The sequence below is a fragment of the Mastomys coucha genome, unplaced genomic scaffold (assembly GCF_008632895.1).
Source record: "Mastomys coucha isolate ucsf_1 unplaced genomic scaffold, UCSF_Mcou_1 pScaffold18, whole genome shotgun sequence".
Taxonomy (NCBI): Eukaryota; Metazoa; Chordata; class Mammalia; order Rodentia; family Muridae; genus Mastomys; species Mastomys coucha.
The window spans coordinates 69,400,759-69,417,462 of NW_022196900.1; the positions used below are offsets into that span (position 1 = coordinate 69,400,759).

The following is a 16,704-nucleotide window of genomic DNA, read 5'->3' on the forward strand; positions in this document are numbered from 1 at the left end:
CTTCTTCTTCTTCTTCTTCTTCTTCTTCTTCTTCTTCTTCTTCTTCTTCTTCTTCTCCCCTCCTCCTCTTCCTCCTCCTCTTCCTCCTCTTCTTCCTCCTCCTCTTCCTCTCCTGTTTTTCCAGATAGGGGTTTCTCTGTATAGCTCTGGCTTCCCTGGAGCTCTCACTGTAGGTCAAGCTGGCCTTGCACCCAGCATCCACCTGCCTCTGCCTCCCAAGTTCCGGGATTAAAGGTGTGTGTTACCACTGCTCACTTATTTCCAAGCTTCTTGCTAAGGCTTAGCTCTGAAGGTTTGAGGGCTAGACTCTGGAACCCTGACTGGCCCTGGTCTCAAACTATTTCTGACATCTTACCTGCCTCGTCCTGGTGGGTCTCTCTGCCAGATCATTTCTCTTGGAGGCTGGGTGTGGGAATTGATTGTATTTGCACACGACACTGGGTGGGTGCTCAGGAAACAATCGCTGAACCAGCACTTGGAGGTTGGGGCAGAGCAGCATGTTGAAAAGAGGCTGGCTTTAGAACCATATAGATGTGGATCCTGTGAGGTCATCTGGAATGAGCTATGTAGTTTCCTGGCCATCCAACTTACTATTCCTTAGCAGACAGTAGTGCTCAACTCTAAGGGGTGCCGTGGGGATCATACAAACAACATAGAGATGTATGTGGAACCAGAAGGCATTGTTAATAAAGGGTCAATGGCTTTGATGCAGTTTGGAGCGTGGCAAGTAATTGGATAGAGGGGTAGGTGGAAGATAGAGATGGGATTGCCAAAGACACTTCTTTCTGTAGTAGACGCTGATTATTAGTACAGAGACTTGCAACTGGTACAGAGAGTAAGAGACTGTGGTCTGTTTAGCCTTAAATAGGATGGAGATATCATACCCCACCCTCCCTACTCCAAGGCTCAGAGATCCTCTTGGGAGATGGGATGGAAAGATTGCAAGAGGTCGAGGTCACTGCAGACAAACTTCTCCAGGCAGGACAGGACAGCTGCTCTCTCATGAATTCACTGCAGCTGGGACAGTATGCACAAGGTCAAACCAGCTAAAATCCTGACAGGGATGGGAGAGGGTGCATGATGGGAGAAAGTCAGCTTTCTTCAGGGATGCTGGCCCTGGGAGGCCACTGGTGCTCCAGCAGGTGCTCCAGCAGGTGCTCCTACACCCACACACATACACAAGCAACACTGACTGGACTGGGTGGGTTTAGAACTCATGAAGTTGAGAGAAAAGAGTACTGAGGGAACTGGAAGGAACTGGAGGGGGAGAGGATGAGGGGGTAGGCTAGTTCAGAACATTATATGCATGTGGGAAATTATCAAACAATGAGAAAAAAATTTAAAAGATGTTATTGCCAGAGAGGGGGCTGGGTATAATGAAGAAGCTAGACGCCATCCCTGGAACATGTTTCCTCCGTCTCCAAGAGACACTCTGAGGAACCCTTTATCTCTCTGGGGGGATGAAACTGAGACACAGGACCTGAGACTTTTAATTTTTTCAAAGTCTACTTTTATTACAGGTTCCTAAATACTTTACCCTTCTAGCCCACCAGTCACCAGAGGTGGTGGAAAAGGAAAGACGTGGGGGAAGTGGGCCTGTTTCGAAAGGTCCTTTGGATCAGTTCCTGTCTGTGCTGTCAGCAGTTCAGTACACAGGTCAGCAGTGGCATCTCGATCCACTCACAAACACTACACTGGAGACACCAGCAGCAGTCCAGTGCGGGAGAGCTGGGATAGGAAACATGAATGAGCAGTGGTAGCACTACCTCACAGACACAGCCAGGCTTCAGCCTCAGCAGGAGTTAGCAGGAGGGGCCAGGAGGAACACCAGGAGAAGTTCTCAGTTGTGCCTCTCTTACCAAAGTGAAGACCGGTGAAGATAAGAGACCAGCAAGCTTTGTGCAGCCAGCCCTTTAAGCCAGCCAAGCTCACCCTCTGCCACTGTCCATCAAGTCCTCTTTATCCTCCCTCCAAACATCGTGTGTCCTCCATGGGTCTTGCCTCAGCATGTGCGTCTTCCAATCCGCCTGATTCTGTGGAAGCAAGAAACTGCAGCACACCACCAGAAGGTTTTTTTGGGCATGTTTCTCTCTATGGAGTCCTGACAAATGGAGCTCAACTATGCAATGTAAGGTGGACCAATACAAGTGTGTCATTAGCAAGGAATCCTTCATCACGTGTCCTTTCACCTGCTTGCTTTAGCAGAACATCCTCTCTCCTGTGTCTGCTTCAGCACAATGTTCCTTCATGAGTCTGCCTTAGTCCTTCACCTGTGTCTACGTCAGGAAAACACTCCTTCACGTGTTTGCCCCAGCAAAACAGCATCCGTCGCAGCTGACTTTGCAAAGAATCCTTAAGTTTCCACTTCAGGACCCCTTCTTCTCAACCCTCCCGTGGAAACACCCCCTCACAATTTGGAAATCAGTTCCAGTTTACATTAAAGTTCAAGAAAAGTAAAGTACATTAAAGTTTATCTGCATTTGTTATTATTATTAATTGTTTGCACAGAAGCACCTATGGTACAGCCTGCATCTGCCTTCCGTTGCCGCTCATTTATCACCCACAGATCATCAGCCCAGAACTGCCTGAGAGTAAGCCCCACCCATCACAGCTCTCTGTCTCTAAATGCTTTAAGGGCGTGTAATTCAGGAGTGGCTCCAACACACTTAACAGACTGATTCAAAAGTTTTCTCAGTTATTGACTGTTACAGGCTGAACAATGCCTTCCTCAAGGGGTCCCTACCATAATTACACTTCCGTTGTTTTAAGACACCAAATCTGGAATAATTGGTTAAAAGCAGGAGAAACCCACTCCTGAAACTTTCATGAAGCCCCCGAGCCCACTGCATTTCGTTGTCATGGTTCTTTAGCTTGGAGCAGGCCCTCAGCTTCTCTCTGTCTTCTGTGACAGTGACACGTTTGAAGACCCGGTGCTCCGCTCCCTGCACCTCTCCCTCCAGATCCCTTTTCAGCAGGTTCGTTGCTCACTGGGCTGGCCGACGTTTCCTGTGATTTGCTTTGCTGTCCAGAACCCTGTGTAAGCACTGTGTGCCCTCCTCAGGATAACACCTGGAACTTCTTGTGGTCAGCTGCCTCTCCTGGGAGATGCTGACTCCAACCTCCTAGTGGGGGAGTTCTCATGCTCTTTTATTTTTTTTTTAACTTTTTATTTTTTTATTTTTAGGATCTGGAACCACCGAGAAGCCACCTGCCCACCCCATTCATCTGTGTCACACATGGTGGGAACTAACACAGCTTGTATCATGATTGTCATTGCTCTGCTGGGTACTGGACACCACGAGACAAGGAATACTTGATCTCTGTTCTTGAGGACCACACAGCCCCCCAAAGAGCTGCTAGGCCCAGGGGCAGCAGCCAAGTAGATTCCTTCATTCACTCATGTGTTCATTCACTGCACAGATATCTGAGCTCCTAGTGGGCTGGGCTGAGAAACAATTTGTATAGGAGAGAACTGGGGTCTATGTTCATGGTGCTGCTTACAGTCTATGCATGAGATGCTGTACCCCAGCACCCAGACCCAGGTCTCTCAGGTAAATAAGGGCTGAGTAGGCGACTGAATTGCTGTCCTTCATGGTGGCGTTAGTTCTTCTCTGCAGGCGCTGCTTTGCCTGTGTTCCTGCAACAAGTGAAGAACTGAGCTCCAGAGAGGAGGGACAACTCTCTGTCCTTAAACAGGCGGCCTTGGGGGTTGTCACTCCCACCAGAAGTAGGGCATCAAGTTGGTTTGCTGTCCATGGGCAGCTGGTGGTTGGGTATTTTGGAAGCAGCCTCTTCTCCCACCTTCCTGTAGGCTGGGCTGCCTTCTCCCCACACTGTGCTCTGGGGCTTGGGGCCCCCTGATTAGGCCTGTGGTTGTTTAGTCAGCGATAATATTGGATTTACTTTCATCTCTGAATTGCATCAAATGTCGCCAATGACATTTAGCTGACACACAAGGAGGAGGCTGGCATTTCTAGGCTGTTAGCCTGCTACAGATGTAGAAGGGGATTGTGTTGGGGCATCTGTTTTATTGTTAATTAGACAGAGCCAGTGAAGTCTCTTTAGTGAGTGGGTAGATAAGCCCTTGCATAGCTCCTGCTTCAAACTGACTTCAACCCCCCCCCCCCCCCCCCCCACTCCTTCCCGGAAATGAACATGGCCTTGCCAGTTTTCCCATTGTGATGGGGATAGCATACAAGAAGTTTGGGGAAAAAGTGACAAAATGCGTTGTCTTCCACCTTCGAGGATATTCATACCTCAAGCCAGGCCCAGATGACTACTGTCTTTCTCTTTTGCAATCAGAGGAGAGGTGAAGGGAGACAGGGAAGCTACTTGCCTGATTTGAACATTTACCTGTCTGCAGATGTCTCTGGAATGTTCCTATCTCAACCTAGGTGTGCTTCCCTGATCTCTTGCCTTTATTCCCCCACCCCCACCCCACCCCGCACCCATCTGTCAATTGTAGAGATAATCAAAGTCCTATTTGATGGGGGCTGTTGTGAGAAGTAGGTGAATTAAATATTTGGGGTGCTTAGAGGGGTGTCTGGTGCCCAGTAGGCACCACTTACCTTTCTCTAATCCTCCCTGGAATAGCTATAGTGAATGGGAACTGGCAGAAAGCACCTGCTTTTCCTCAAGTATCTTGAAACCTGATGAAAGGGACAGACATCTCCACTGCCACTTTCCAGAGTCTAGGGAAGGATTGTTTTACAATTCTGGGCTTAAGAGACTTGAGAGTTCTCTGAGTCTACACTTAAACATTCTCTAAATTCCTACTGTTTACATTCAACGAGTCTTTGGTTCTGTATGATTCTAATTGCCAATGGGTAATCTGCAGTGACAGAGATGTTCCTTTTCACTTAACTTGTCTCCTCATCCCAAGGGCACACACAAACTATTTCCCAACTTTTCTGACAGTTAAGTGGGCATAAGGAGCAGAGCCACAATGTGGAAGGAGCCTGGGTCCCTGAGGGAGCATATGAAAGGTTGTCCATCCAGGAATGATAGCAGGGAATAAACTTCCATTGTGTTGAATCATTGAGACCCCAGGATTTACCTGATTCAGCACCTGGCAAATATTCACAGACTCAGTTGCTTTGGGGAAGTAGTACAGAATGGATGGGAAGACTGTGGGGACCTTCCCTGCAAAGCCTCCTTCCCATCATTTTCCCATCACTCTTCCTTTGAGCCAGATCCTTTCCCCAGGTTTTCTAGACCTCCAGACCCACAAATGTAGGTCTAGGCTAGCCCCACCCTGAATTAGGTGTAAACTAGAAGAGAGGGGACAGAATCTGCATGCTCAGGTCACACCCAAGGCCCCTACCTGTTCCTACCAATAGGGAAACCTGGGTGGAGTCCACGTCTCACTTCTAAGCATCCTGAGGACTCTCACACCAGTCTCTTCCTCTTGTCTCTAGGAGAAGCCCCCCAGCATGCTCTTTCTCCTTCTTGCCTGCCACCTGCAGACCCTGGTGTACCCTGGGGTAATCTCTCCTCCCAAGGAAAACTATAGCTTATGCCTCTGCCTGGACCTGGTTGGTCTCTGAACATACAGATATTTGAATGTTTGAAAACAACCTTGGACCATGAAGGGTGTTACAAAGGCACTGGGGCTAGGGGAAGGGCTAGGAGCTCCTTGCTTTTGGTGAGAAGATCTCCCTTTCCCTGTCTTGGGTTATTTCCTCTGGGATATCTTTCTGAATTTTACAGTGTTTGGTTCTTCCTCTTGGCCTCAGTTACCTCATCTGTAGATGGTAAATGGCCTTCCAGAAGGTGGAACAAAGGATTAAATGAGACAATGTAGGGTGTAACTTGTCTAGATTGGGGTGGAAGCTGGGATTGGGTTTGAGGAGTCTCCAGGATTCTGGTTTGCAGGGTGGTGCACTGGCCCTGGCCTCAGGATGCTAACATTAGGACTTGGGAAACAGCTATGTTCACCACCATCCCACCAATGCACTCGATATTAAGACTTGAATTGAGGACAGGAGGGCCTGGTCTGTTCTTAGGAGAGGTAAGAGCTGAGTTAAGTCATTCGTCTTCTGAGGAGAAAAGCCCCTTTGGGTGGGAACTCTGAACTGTCTCTCAATCCAGGCTTTCAGCAACATTAGAGAGTTTAGAGGATGGGCTAAGGAAATAGGAAGATAGTTGGTAAGGTGCTGACTGTGCAACAGAAGGAGCTGAGTTTGACTTCTGCATCCTCATAAAACGCTGGTTTTGGGGCTGGAGAGAGAGATAGCTCAGTGGAGTTAAGAGCATTGGGCCTGATGCTCAGCACTCATAAGGTAGCTCACAACCATTTGTAACTGCAGTCCTCTGGGATCTCACACTCTCTTCTGGCCTCTGTGGGAAACGTAGTGCACATACATGCAGGCAAAACACCCATAACACAAATGGCTAAAATGTTAAAATGCTGGGTGTGGTGGTATGTTCTTGCAAATCTTAGCATTGGGGAAACAGAAACAGATTCCTAGAGCTCATTCATCCATCTAGACCAATGGTGTGGGTACTTTACAGGGAGGGTTTTTAGTTGGATATGATCTCTAAGGATGGAAGGAAGACAAAAGAGGTAGGGAATCTTTAATAGAGAAGCCTGAGATAAAAGTCAAACATTTATGTCACTTTTAAAACTCACCTTTCCTAGGGGTGGAAAATATAATCTCAAAAAAAAAAGGTGGATGGTAATTGAGGAAAAAAATTGAGATATCTAAGGGCATACAGATGTGCACATGCACCTATACTAATTTTATGCACACATATGTATTCAGCACACACACAGACACAGAAACACACAAACAGACAGACACAGACACAGACACACACGCAGACACAGACACACACGCAGACACAGACACACAGACAGAGACACACAGGCACACACACACACAGACACAGGCACACACACAGACACAAACACACACACACAGACACACAGGCAGGCACACACACACACACACACACACACACACACACACACACACACACACACACACAGAGTGGGGGTTAAGTGTTCATGGAAGTCTCCTGATGAGAACTGGTGTAATCTGGTAGCTACCACCTCTAAGGATGTTGAGGTTCTGAGAGGGTACAGTCACATAACCAGTCAGACTGGCTGGAACTCCAGTCTGAGAAACTCAGTTGTTCCAGGTCGTTCTCTCAGTTGCGCCAGCATCTGCATGGATGGAGGTAGCAGCTGCAGAGAACCAAAAGTGGCCTCCTGGCTGGCAGCGTTGTCACAGACAGCTGGAAAGCTCTGAATGCCACTTTGCAGAAGTCATGAGCCTCCTCTTGGGCTGAGAGAAGGAGACTGGGACCCAGGGACTTGTCATTCTCTGTCCCAGAGATGGCCTTCCCCTCCAGCTGGCAGGGCAGGGCATCCAGCAAGATGGCAATGATGCCTGCTCCCTGCAGACGAGCACTTGTTTGCAAGGACCATGCACACTGTGCCTTTTCTCTATGCAAATAGCAAAATAAAAGGCAGGCACTGGCATGGTGCAGCTGCACAGTCCACAGAATAATCCTGCTGTCCCTGGGAGCAGACAGAAAGCTATGCTCGAACTAATGGATTCTACCCACATGGCACCAGAATAGAGAACACCTCTGTGGTCACATCCACCCTTTCCAGGAGGTGCTGGGCAGAAGTGGCTTTCAGGGCTGTTATTTTTAGGAGACTGAGATTCGAGCTGGTGTGGATATTATAGAGAGAGGTTTTTCAGTTGGATATGATCTCTAAAAATGGAAAGAAGCCAAAAGGAGTTGCAGTTCTTTCATGGAGAAGCTTGAGATAAAAGATTAAAATATTTATGTCACTTTTAAACCTCACCTTTTCTGGCGATGGAAACACAGCCCCCATGTCCTAGTATGAGCGTCCATCTTGAGGTTGCTCTCTATGGGGATGTGCACGAGTTTGGCTTCTCTTATTCCTCCCCAGCTTCTGCCTGAGGCCCTGTATGCCCCTGGGAATTCACTCCAACACCCGAGTCTTAGAGGTGGCCTCAGTGACACAGAGCTTTGCACATCTTGGAGGTCTTTTCTTTGTGCGTCTTGTGTGTTGTACCAGAATGGAGAACACCTCTGTGGTCACTTCTCACCGTGCCCATTCCAGGATGTGTTGGGAAGAGGTGACATTCAGGGCAGTTACTTGTGTGGTTGCTGAGTGAGGAGGTTTGTAGAAGACCCACCTCTGACTAAGAGTGAAATGTCAAGGTTGGCCATTGCACAGCAGGTGGGGAGGTTCTGGTGGCCCTACCACATGAGGAAGAATCCAGGAAGAGCAGGGCAGGCCCATATTCTTCAGAGAGGGAGGGAGGGAGGGAGGGAGGGAGACAGAAAGAGAGAGGAAGGGAGAGAGAGGGGGGGCTCAGCCTGCCATCTCTAGCTCTTTTATCTCTGGGCACAGGATAGTCGCTACTTCATGGGGGTTGAGAGGGGACAAGGAGGACAGAGTTCTAGCCAAGGCTGGGTTTTGCTCCCTTTGGCTCAGCTGGCTTAATCTGTCTTTGGTTTGCTCTATTTCTTGTCCTTTTGTTGTTGTGTGTATGTGTGATGTGTGTTTGTGGTGGTGGTGGTGGTGTGTGTATGTGTTCGTGTGTATTGTGATATGGTGTGTTGTGTGTATATGGAATAGTGTATGATGTGGTATGGTCTAGTGTGTAGTATTTGGTATGTATGTTGGTGGTATGTGTGTTTGTTGTGATATGGTGTGCTGTGTGTGTATGTAATGGTGTGTATGTTTGTGCTGTAGTGGTGTGGTTTGGCCTGGTGTATAGCATATGGCATGTAGTGTGGTGTTTGCATGTGTGTGGTGTGGTATGATGTGCTTTGCACGTGTGGAATGGTATATGATGTGGTATGGTCTAGTGTGTAGTGTGAGGGATATAGTGTGGGGTGTGTGTGTGTGTGTGTGTGTGTGTGTGTATGGGAAGTGTACTGCGTGGTGTGTGGTTCACACGTGTTAGTATGTGGTTGTATGTGTGGACCAGCACTCATTTTGTAGAGACCAGAGTAGGGCATCAGGTGTCTTCCTCTATCATATTCATCTTGTTACTGCAGGACAGGACTTCTCATGAAGGAAGCAGCTCTGACTTGGTAGGTTGGCAGCCCAGGGAGTTCCTGGGATTCACCTGCTTCTGCCTTGCCATGCTGCTGTTATAGGTGTGGTCAGCCAAGTCTGGTTTTATTTTATTTTATTTTATTTTATTTTATTTTATTTTATTTTATTTTATTTTTTTAATGTGGGTGTTGAAGATTCAACCTCAGGTCCTCATGTCTTAGGTTTGTCAGGTAAGCTCTGTCACTGAGCCACACTCCCAGTTCTGGAATAATGTTTGACAGAAATGATTCTTCAACTACAGATGAAAACGTAAAAGGCTGGATCTTTGGTTTTTAGTCCCGCACATGCCTGTGATGAAATGCTGGGTAGTGAATGAACAATTGTCACCATTAAGGGGCTTCACTTTGGAAATTTGTGTGTGGAAGTGGCTGAACAAACCCTAACAACACACTGACCCTGGGAGGGCCTCTGCTTTTCTTAGAGAACAGTTCTGCACAGTACGGCATGGGTATTCTGAGGAAGGAGGGATTAGCTTCCTGGGAAGTCTTCACAGCGGAGTGGGTATTTCAGTTGGTCTTAAGAAAAAGGCAGTTCTCCGAAAGAAGAGGAGAAAGAGGAGGGGGGACAGGAGGTGGTGGCTCCCACAGACAGCTCTTCAGACCCAGAGCCACGGAAGCAGAACTTCAGTTAAAACTTAAGCAAAGTGTAGAAATGTGGAGCTGGCAGCCCAGTGCCCCCGGGGCAGTCTGAGCACCAGATGACAGCATCCTGCCATGGAGTGAAGCTGGGGAAACTGCTCATCCGGTTAATAGTATCAGAGAGTGTCATTAAGCGTGGCTTGTATGCCTGTGCTCTACACACACACACACACACACACACACACACACACACACACACACACCCCTCAGCTTCTTTAATTTCCAGGGATTCATCTACCCATCTCCACTTTCAATTGAGAAAACCAAGACTGGATACTTCTCTAGTGGATACACACCCTTTCCTGTAGAAGTCGATCTCACTTATCTGGTGTCTCCCATGAGAGAAGTGTGCTGCCTACAGACTTATATGATAAAGCCAGAATGAGCTACTAATTTGGAAATCATTGTTCAGCTGGGCATGGGAGGGGGGAAGAAGTTGCATGAGATGACAAAGATGGGAAATTAGGGGTGGCTAAAATTAAGAGATATTACTCACACATCTCAGACCCACTCCTACACCTGCTTTTCTTCCTGTTTTTCTTCCTTTGTTCGCCCTTCTGTTCTTGAGTAGGGCTGGTGAGAAGAAACAGAGAGTCTTACTTCCCAGAGTGATTCCCGGATGGCTGTGGTCTGGAAGGCGGTGCCAGCTCCTTGGTACAGGGGCCCTGCAGCTTCAGCCTACCTCCTTGGCTCCCCTCCTCCACTTGTTGAAAGCTCCAGAGATGAGGCAGTTTGTCAATAGGTGTGCTGAGTGGTGGATGAAGTAGGGTGAGGGAGTAGGAGGCAAGAGGGGGCACTATAGGGCATGGGAGGGGCATGGAGGAGGGAAGCTGGCAGGAGGACGGAGGGGGAGTGAGTGAGACGTAAATATCACATCAATGGTTGGTTCTCTCTTGGCCTTTGACCTTCAGAAAGTGGTGGCTTCCCTTCTGGCCTACTGACCTCAGGGGAATGGTTGGTACTGGACCCATGCAATTCTGCACAGCATTAGAGGTGACTGACAGTGTAGTTAGTCAAGGAAACTGAGTAGCCATGCTTGACCTTGTTAGGGTCATTGCTGTGATGGAACACCATGACCGAAGCAACTTGGGGAGGAAAGGGTTTATTTGGTGTATGCTTCCCATTCACTGTTCATCATGGAAGGAAGTCAGGGCAAGAACTTAAACAGGGCAGGAACCTGGAGGCAGGAACTGATGCAGAGGCCACGGAGGCTGCGGCTTACTGGCTTGCTTCCAATGGCTTGCTCAGCCTGCTCTCTTAGAGAACCCAGGACTACCAGCCCAGGGATGGCCCTGCCCACACTGGGCTGGGCCCTCTCCTATCCATCACCGATTAATGTCATATAGGTTTGCCTATAGCCTGATCTTAGGGAGGTATTTTCTCAATCGATGCTCCCTCCTTTTCAAGGACTCTGACTTGTGTGAGGCGATATAAAACTAGCCAGCGCCATGCTCATTGGAAGGAGCTGGGGTGGCCCCCATACAATGTGGATATGCTCGTGTCTCAGATGTGGATGAGAGAGAATCAGGGTAGGGTGGGTGGGTTTGGAGTCTACATTCTAGTTGATCTATGTTCAGAACCCAGCTTCTGCTGTTTCCCGGCTGTGCTGTGTGGACCTCGGCTTCCGTGACTGTTGAGAGATGTGCTTGACTTTATTCTACAGAGCAGAGGCCACGTGGAAGTTGCTTCTCTTCTCTCTGGGTGTTAACCAACACAGTCACTCTAAGCTTTCCACAGTTTTCAAAGCCTCAGCCCGTTGATCTGTAAAATGGCTCCTCTACTTACAAGGTCAGTGTGAGGATGAGGCCACACTTGGAGCACATGTAAAATCTGTATTTATAAACTGTAGAGAGCTGACCCAATGAGATATAAACATGAGCAAGTTCCCTGGTTAGGTCTTTGACTGATTTCACCAATTTTATAGTTTTTCTCATATAGATCTTTTATGTGTTTAGTTAGTTTTGTATATAAATAGCTATTTCAGGTTTTTGGGTGCTAATGTAAAGGGCAACTTTTTCTTTCATTTGTTAATTGCTGGTGTTTGGAAAAGTGATTAATTTTTGCATGTTAACTACATATCATGAAAACTTGCTATAAGTGCTTGTCAGCTCCAGGAGGGATTTTTGGGAGGGCATGCTTTGTTTTGTCAGTTTTCTCAGGTTTATGACAAAGATGGTCATATGGTTTGTAAACAGAATTTTATTTCTTACAGCCTGACACCATTTAATTTTTCTTATCCTATTTTGTCAGTTAGGATTTCAAGTGTGATGCCGGAAAGGAGCAACGAGAGGAAGATCCTCACCAATTGCTGACATTTGCAGGTGATTTCTAGTTTATCAGTGTTAAGGTTGATGTCTGCTTCAGGGTTTTTATAGATAGTCTTCTGTTGTTTTGGTTTTTCAAGAGTTTCTCCGTGTAGCCCTCGCTGTCCTGGAACTTGCTCTGTAGACCAGGCTGGCCTCAAGAGATGCCACCACTACTTGGCCTTTGTAGATATTCCTTATCAGGATGAGGAAGTGCCTCTTCTAGTTTGATGAGACTTTCTTTTTAATCATGAGTTAGATTTTGTTAACATTTCCATTTGATATAATCATGGTTCCTTCCTTTTTCTCCTCCACCTTCTCCTCTTCCTCCTTTTTCTTCTTCTTCAGGGTATCAATATATAGCTCTGGCTGTTCCTATGACTCATGTAGAGCAGGCTGGCCTTGAGCTCACAGAGATCCACTTGCCTCTGCCTCCCAAATGCTGGGATGAAAGGCATGCACCACTAGGCCCTGCCTGAATTTTCTTTAGTCTCTTGATGTTCTATATCTTATTAATTGATTATTATTTATCCCCCAAGAATTCTATTGTGTGCCTACTGTCTTCTAGGGGGAGCACTCCATTATTAGTCTCATCATGTAGCCTAAGCTGGCCTGGAACTCAGCATATAGTCTAGATTGGCCTTGAAGTCCTGACAATTCTCCTGCCTCAGGCTTCTGAGTGCCGGGATTACAGGTGTACACCACCACACCTGGTTGAATTTACTCAACTATGGGAAGAACGGTGAATGAACAGATTTGGAGAGTTCAGGTTGTGACACCATCCTGGAGAGAGGCTAACGTGGGAGGGCAGAAAGTCCCATAGGCTGGGAAGTCAGGAAAGGTCTCTTTGAGGAAGGGACCTCAGGGATTTGAAGGGTGAAAGGAATGAGCCAAGCATGTGCCAGGGTGGGTGAAGCACAGTCCAGCCCTGATCCTAGGACTTGGGTATCTTATCTCATACAATCCGCACGGAGGCTGCAGATAAGCTTTGGTCCTTTTTGCTGATAAGGAAACCGGGGTTCTGGGAAATGGGAGAAGATGGACCCCACACCAGACACGAAGCACCTTTCAGGGAGTGTCTCTCAAGAGAGTGAATGCCAAAGCTCAGAACACCACTTCATAATAAGGATGAGCTGGTAGCAGTTCTCTCAGTAGCATTCCTCCTAAAAGGGCTCCCAGGCCCATTTCCTATCCACATCTTTGCATTGATGGCATGGGGTGGAGTGGGGGCTAGAGATGGGGTGTGGGGCTATGGTGGGAGTGGATGCAGGTGTTGGGTGTGGGACTAGGGGTAGGTGTGGGGCAGATGTTGGGGCCAGGGTGGGGAGAAGGGCAGTAGGGTGGGCAGGTGTCTCAGTCCAAAGGCCTTCCCAGCCTGTCTGTGTCCACCCAAGTACTTTGCTCTTGCGGCTCTCCCTAGAGCCACACAACCATGACCTACTAGGAGGGAGGGCTCCATGCCATGGCAGGTCCAAAAGCTGCTTTTGAGAGGGTTTTGTTTGGAGTCATGCACAAGGACGGGGTGTCAGAACCAGGAGGCCAGACTCCAAGTCTCCCAATCTGCCTCAGCTCCCCCAACCCATTCACCCCATGCTGATAGATAGGCCTGGTGCTGGCTGCAGCTGCATCCTGCAGACTTTATGTCACCCCCCCCTTTCTCCCCCAACCCCCGCTCCTGCTCCTCAGATTTCCTTCTGGAAGAAAAGCACTTTTTCTCTTTTCCACAGAGATGACTGTTCTGTGGTCATAGATTATTCCCGACATCTAATTACTGTATATCATCATGCCGTGAAATGATGATTGGAGGTGTCACTGTCCCAAATTTGCGCTCATAAAATACGTGTTCTTTTTGTTTTCCTCCTCTGCATTTGTCTGGGAGAAAAGACAGGCAAATTTATTCCAACTTTTCAGAGGAACTTAAAAGCAAGGAACAGAAGAGTTTTAGCGGTGGGTGGTTTTAAAAATACTTTATAAGGGAGGCGGCCTGAGCCGAGCTGAGTCTGTGCGGCCCAGGGAGGAAAGGGAGACATTGGGGGAAAATGGCTTCTCTGCCTCGCCCACCTGGCAAAACCCTTTTTTCACTGGTTCACCGAGTCTGTCGACTCTGTCACCCCTACCTCCACCGGCCTCGCTCAGGCAGCAGGATCATAGTAGGTGTCACATCTCTCCTCTGGATGGACAGCCATTTGATCCTGGTAACTTTTACAACCTCTGTACCTTCGGAGCATTGGTTCTAACACATAAAAAACTGGGGCTTGTGGATCTGACTCTGCGTGAGAGTTGAAATAATACCACTGTGGAGGGAAGGTGTCTCCCAACACAGAAAAGGGATGCACAGAGGACCCGTCTTCTTTCCCTTCATAAATTCTTCTCTCATTCTTCCGAGGAGGGCCACCAAAGTTCTAGTCACTCTTCAGAACAATCCCTTTTGTGGGGTCTCCTACCGTCAGGAGCCAGTAGGAAATGAATGTGATTAACCTGAGGGCAGTGGCTTGCATTCAGTTAGCACTTCTCCAGGCTCCCACAGGCATTTTTTTTTTTTTTTGAGCTGTTTCTATGTAGACCAGGTTGGCCTCCAAGAGCATGTGCAATGGTCTTCCTGCCTCAGCAGAGCAGCCTCATTTGTCAGGGGCGAGGATGATGGAGGTCATTGTTCCTCTGCTCCTCTTGGCCAAGGAGCCTCTCCTTGAAGCTCTAGGTGGCTTGCCTGCCTCTGGTCCTCTGCTGTGAGTTGAAATCCATGACTCTGGTGTGGCTCATTTGGTCTGAGCTTCTGAGAACTTCATTTTGGGCCTTTGGCTCTCAAAGGATAAATATTCCCTTGGCTTTTTGGGATGGAAGGGAGTTGGGTCTCAATCTGTAGCCCAGGATAGCTTCCAGCTACCAGCATTCCTCTTGACTCAGCCTCCTGAGTGGTTGGGATTGTAGGTGCATCTCAGGGGGCTTGAGTCGTGGTTCTCTACCGACCTCTAGAACTTGTAACTCCAAACCAAGCAGCAGGTGATGTGGCCTTAGAGCAGACCTTAATGAATTCGTGGGTAGAGGCAATTCTCTGTCTCCCATCAGGCTTTAGTTGCCTGTGGCTCTTTGTCTAGGAATGGAATTCTGTAGAACCCTTCTCTTTCCATGTTACTATATCCATGGATATTGCCCTTGTTCCAGTCTTGTCTGTACAGCTATTTCTAGGAGACACTGCTCCACACCAGACTGCCTGGTATCTTTCCTCCCTCTCTTCTTAGATGACCCCTGAGCAGTAGATATAGGAACCTCAGTGTAGATGCATCTGCTGGGGCTGGGATCCCCACAATCTGTTGATCTCCTCGTTGCATCCATTTGCGGGTTTCTGAGATGGTCTCCATTTGCTATTCCAGGGAGGGTACCTGGATGAGCTAGAAGGAGAAGGGGTGTATGTGTGGAACTGACATAGTTCTAATTCAATTAAAAACGTAATAAAAGAAAGAATTTGTGAGAAGGCAAAGCGGAGTGGGCAGCTGCCCAGAGGGCCCCTTCCCCCATCCCACCTCACCTCTGCCTGACCAGCATCCCCAGAAACAACTGAACTGCCTTCTCACCCGTGGTGGAGGTGTTCTTACCCTACTTGGTGATGTTTCTGCACTTGGTGCAGAGTCCTTGCTGCAAGGGGGTGGCCTCCCAACAGGACTACATGGCACCTTGAATCTTGCTTCCTACAATGGTAGGCTAGCCTGCTCACTACTGAAGTCAAGGTGTCAAGTCAATGTCTGGCACACTGTGGGTATAGCAGTGGATCTCTTGTGCTCATCCCAATTAAAGACATAGTAAAAAAACATCTTGTGTTCCTCTTCCACTCTAAATACTTTGCACGCATCACCCCAGAGAGTCTCCTGAACCACCCTAGCAGCTGGGGTCTTGGTAGCATCCCAGCCTATTGTGACAAATAAAAGCAGGGATTCAGAAGGCTTGTATTTTTGTCTTCATGTGACTTATTTCTTGTGTGGAATTCCTGTTCCTCAATGTTACCTGGTAACTACCTACTTCATGGAATGGCTATGCAGTTAATTACTTCACAGGCACTAAGTGTCTGGGATTTATCTATCATCAGCCTACCTTATGGTGGCAAAAGTTGAGACAGAATTTTAGTAATTTGATGAAACTCACAGAATCTAAGAAAGACAAAGTTGTGACTCAGAGCCAGATAGTTGGACTCCTGGGGCCTTGCTTGTTAATCTCAACACTGCTGAGCTTGCTAAAACCAGGCTTTCTCTAGGAAGCTCTGTAGGGGTCTCTCGTCCTTCGAAAACCGAAGCTGAAAAGATTGTTAGGTCTCTTTTCGTCCTGCTGCTATCTAAGGAGATTTTTCTCCATGTAAATACAGAGTGGCTCTCTAACCAGTGGGCTGAATCCGCAGGGGTCTCTCAGGCCTAGGGGCTGATCCCCGGTGTAGTGACTTATTTTGCCGGTAGAGGTCAGTCATGGCCAGGGTTGGAGTATTTGATAAGCACGAGGAACATAGGCCACATTGGGCCAGTCAAGACCCTTGGAGGTGATATGCCCATAGACTAGACCAAGGTCAAGGTCATCCCGGGGGCTCCGGGCTTTGAGGCAAAGACCTTTCATTTTTCTTCCCTTGTTCCTGGAGCACACACCCTTAAGAGGGCAGTTTGAAGGGCGCTAG

At 48.0% G+C, this 16,704-nt stretch overlaps 1 long non-coding RNA gene across 2 annotated transcripts in view; it reads left to right on the plus strand.

The window, feature by feature from the left end:
- The window catches only part of LOC116096410, a 20,588-nt gene extending 8,520 nt beyond the window's left edge, over positions 1–12,068 (plus strand). The window contains exon 3 of one of the 2 annotated variants that reach the window (XR_004120991.1): positions 11,998–12,068. This is a non-coding gene — a long non-coding RNA (uncharacterized LOC116096410). Of the gene's footprint in view, positions 1–1,520; positions 2,057–11,997 lie in introns of those variants that run through there. The other variant, XR_004120990.1, reaches the window with a different exon arrangement.
- Positions 12,069–16,704: the final 4,636 nt, after the last annotated feature.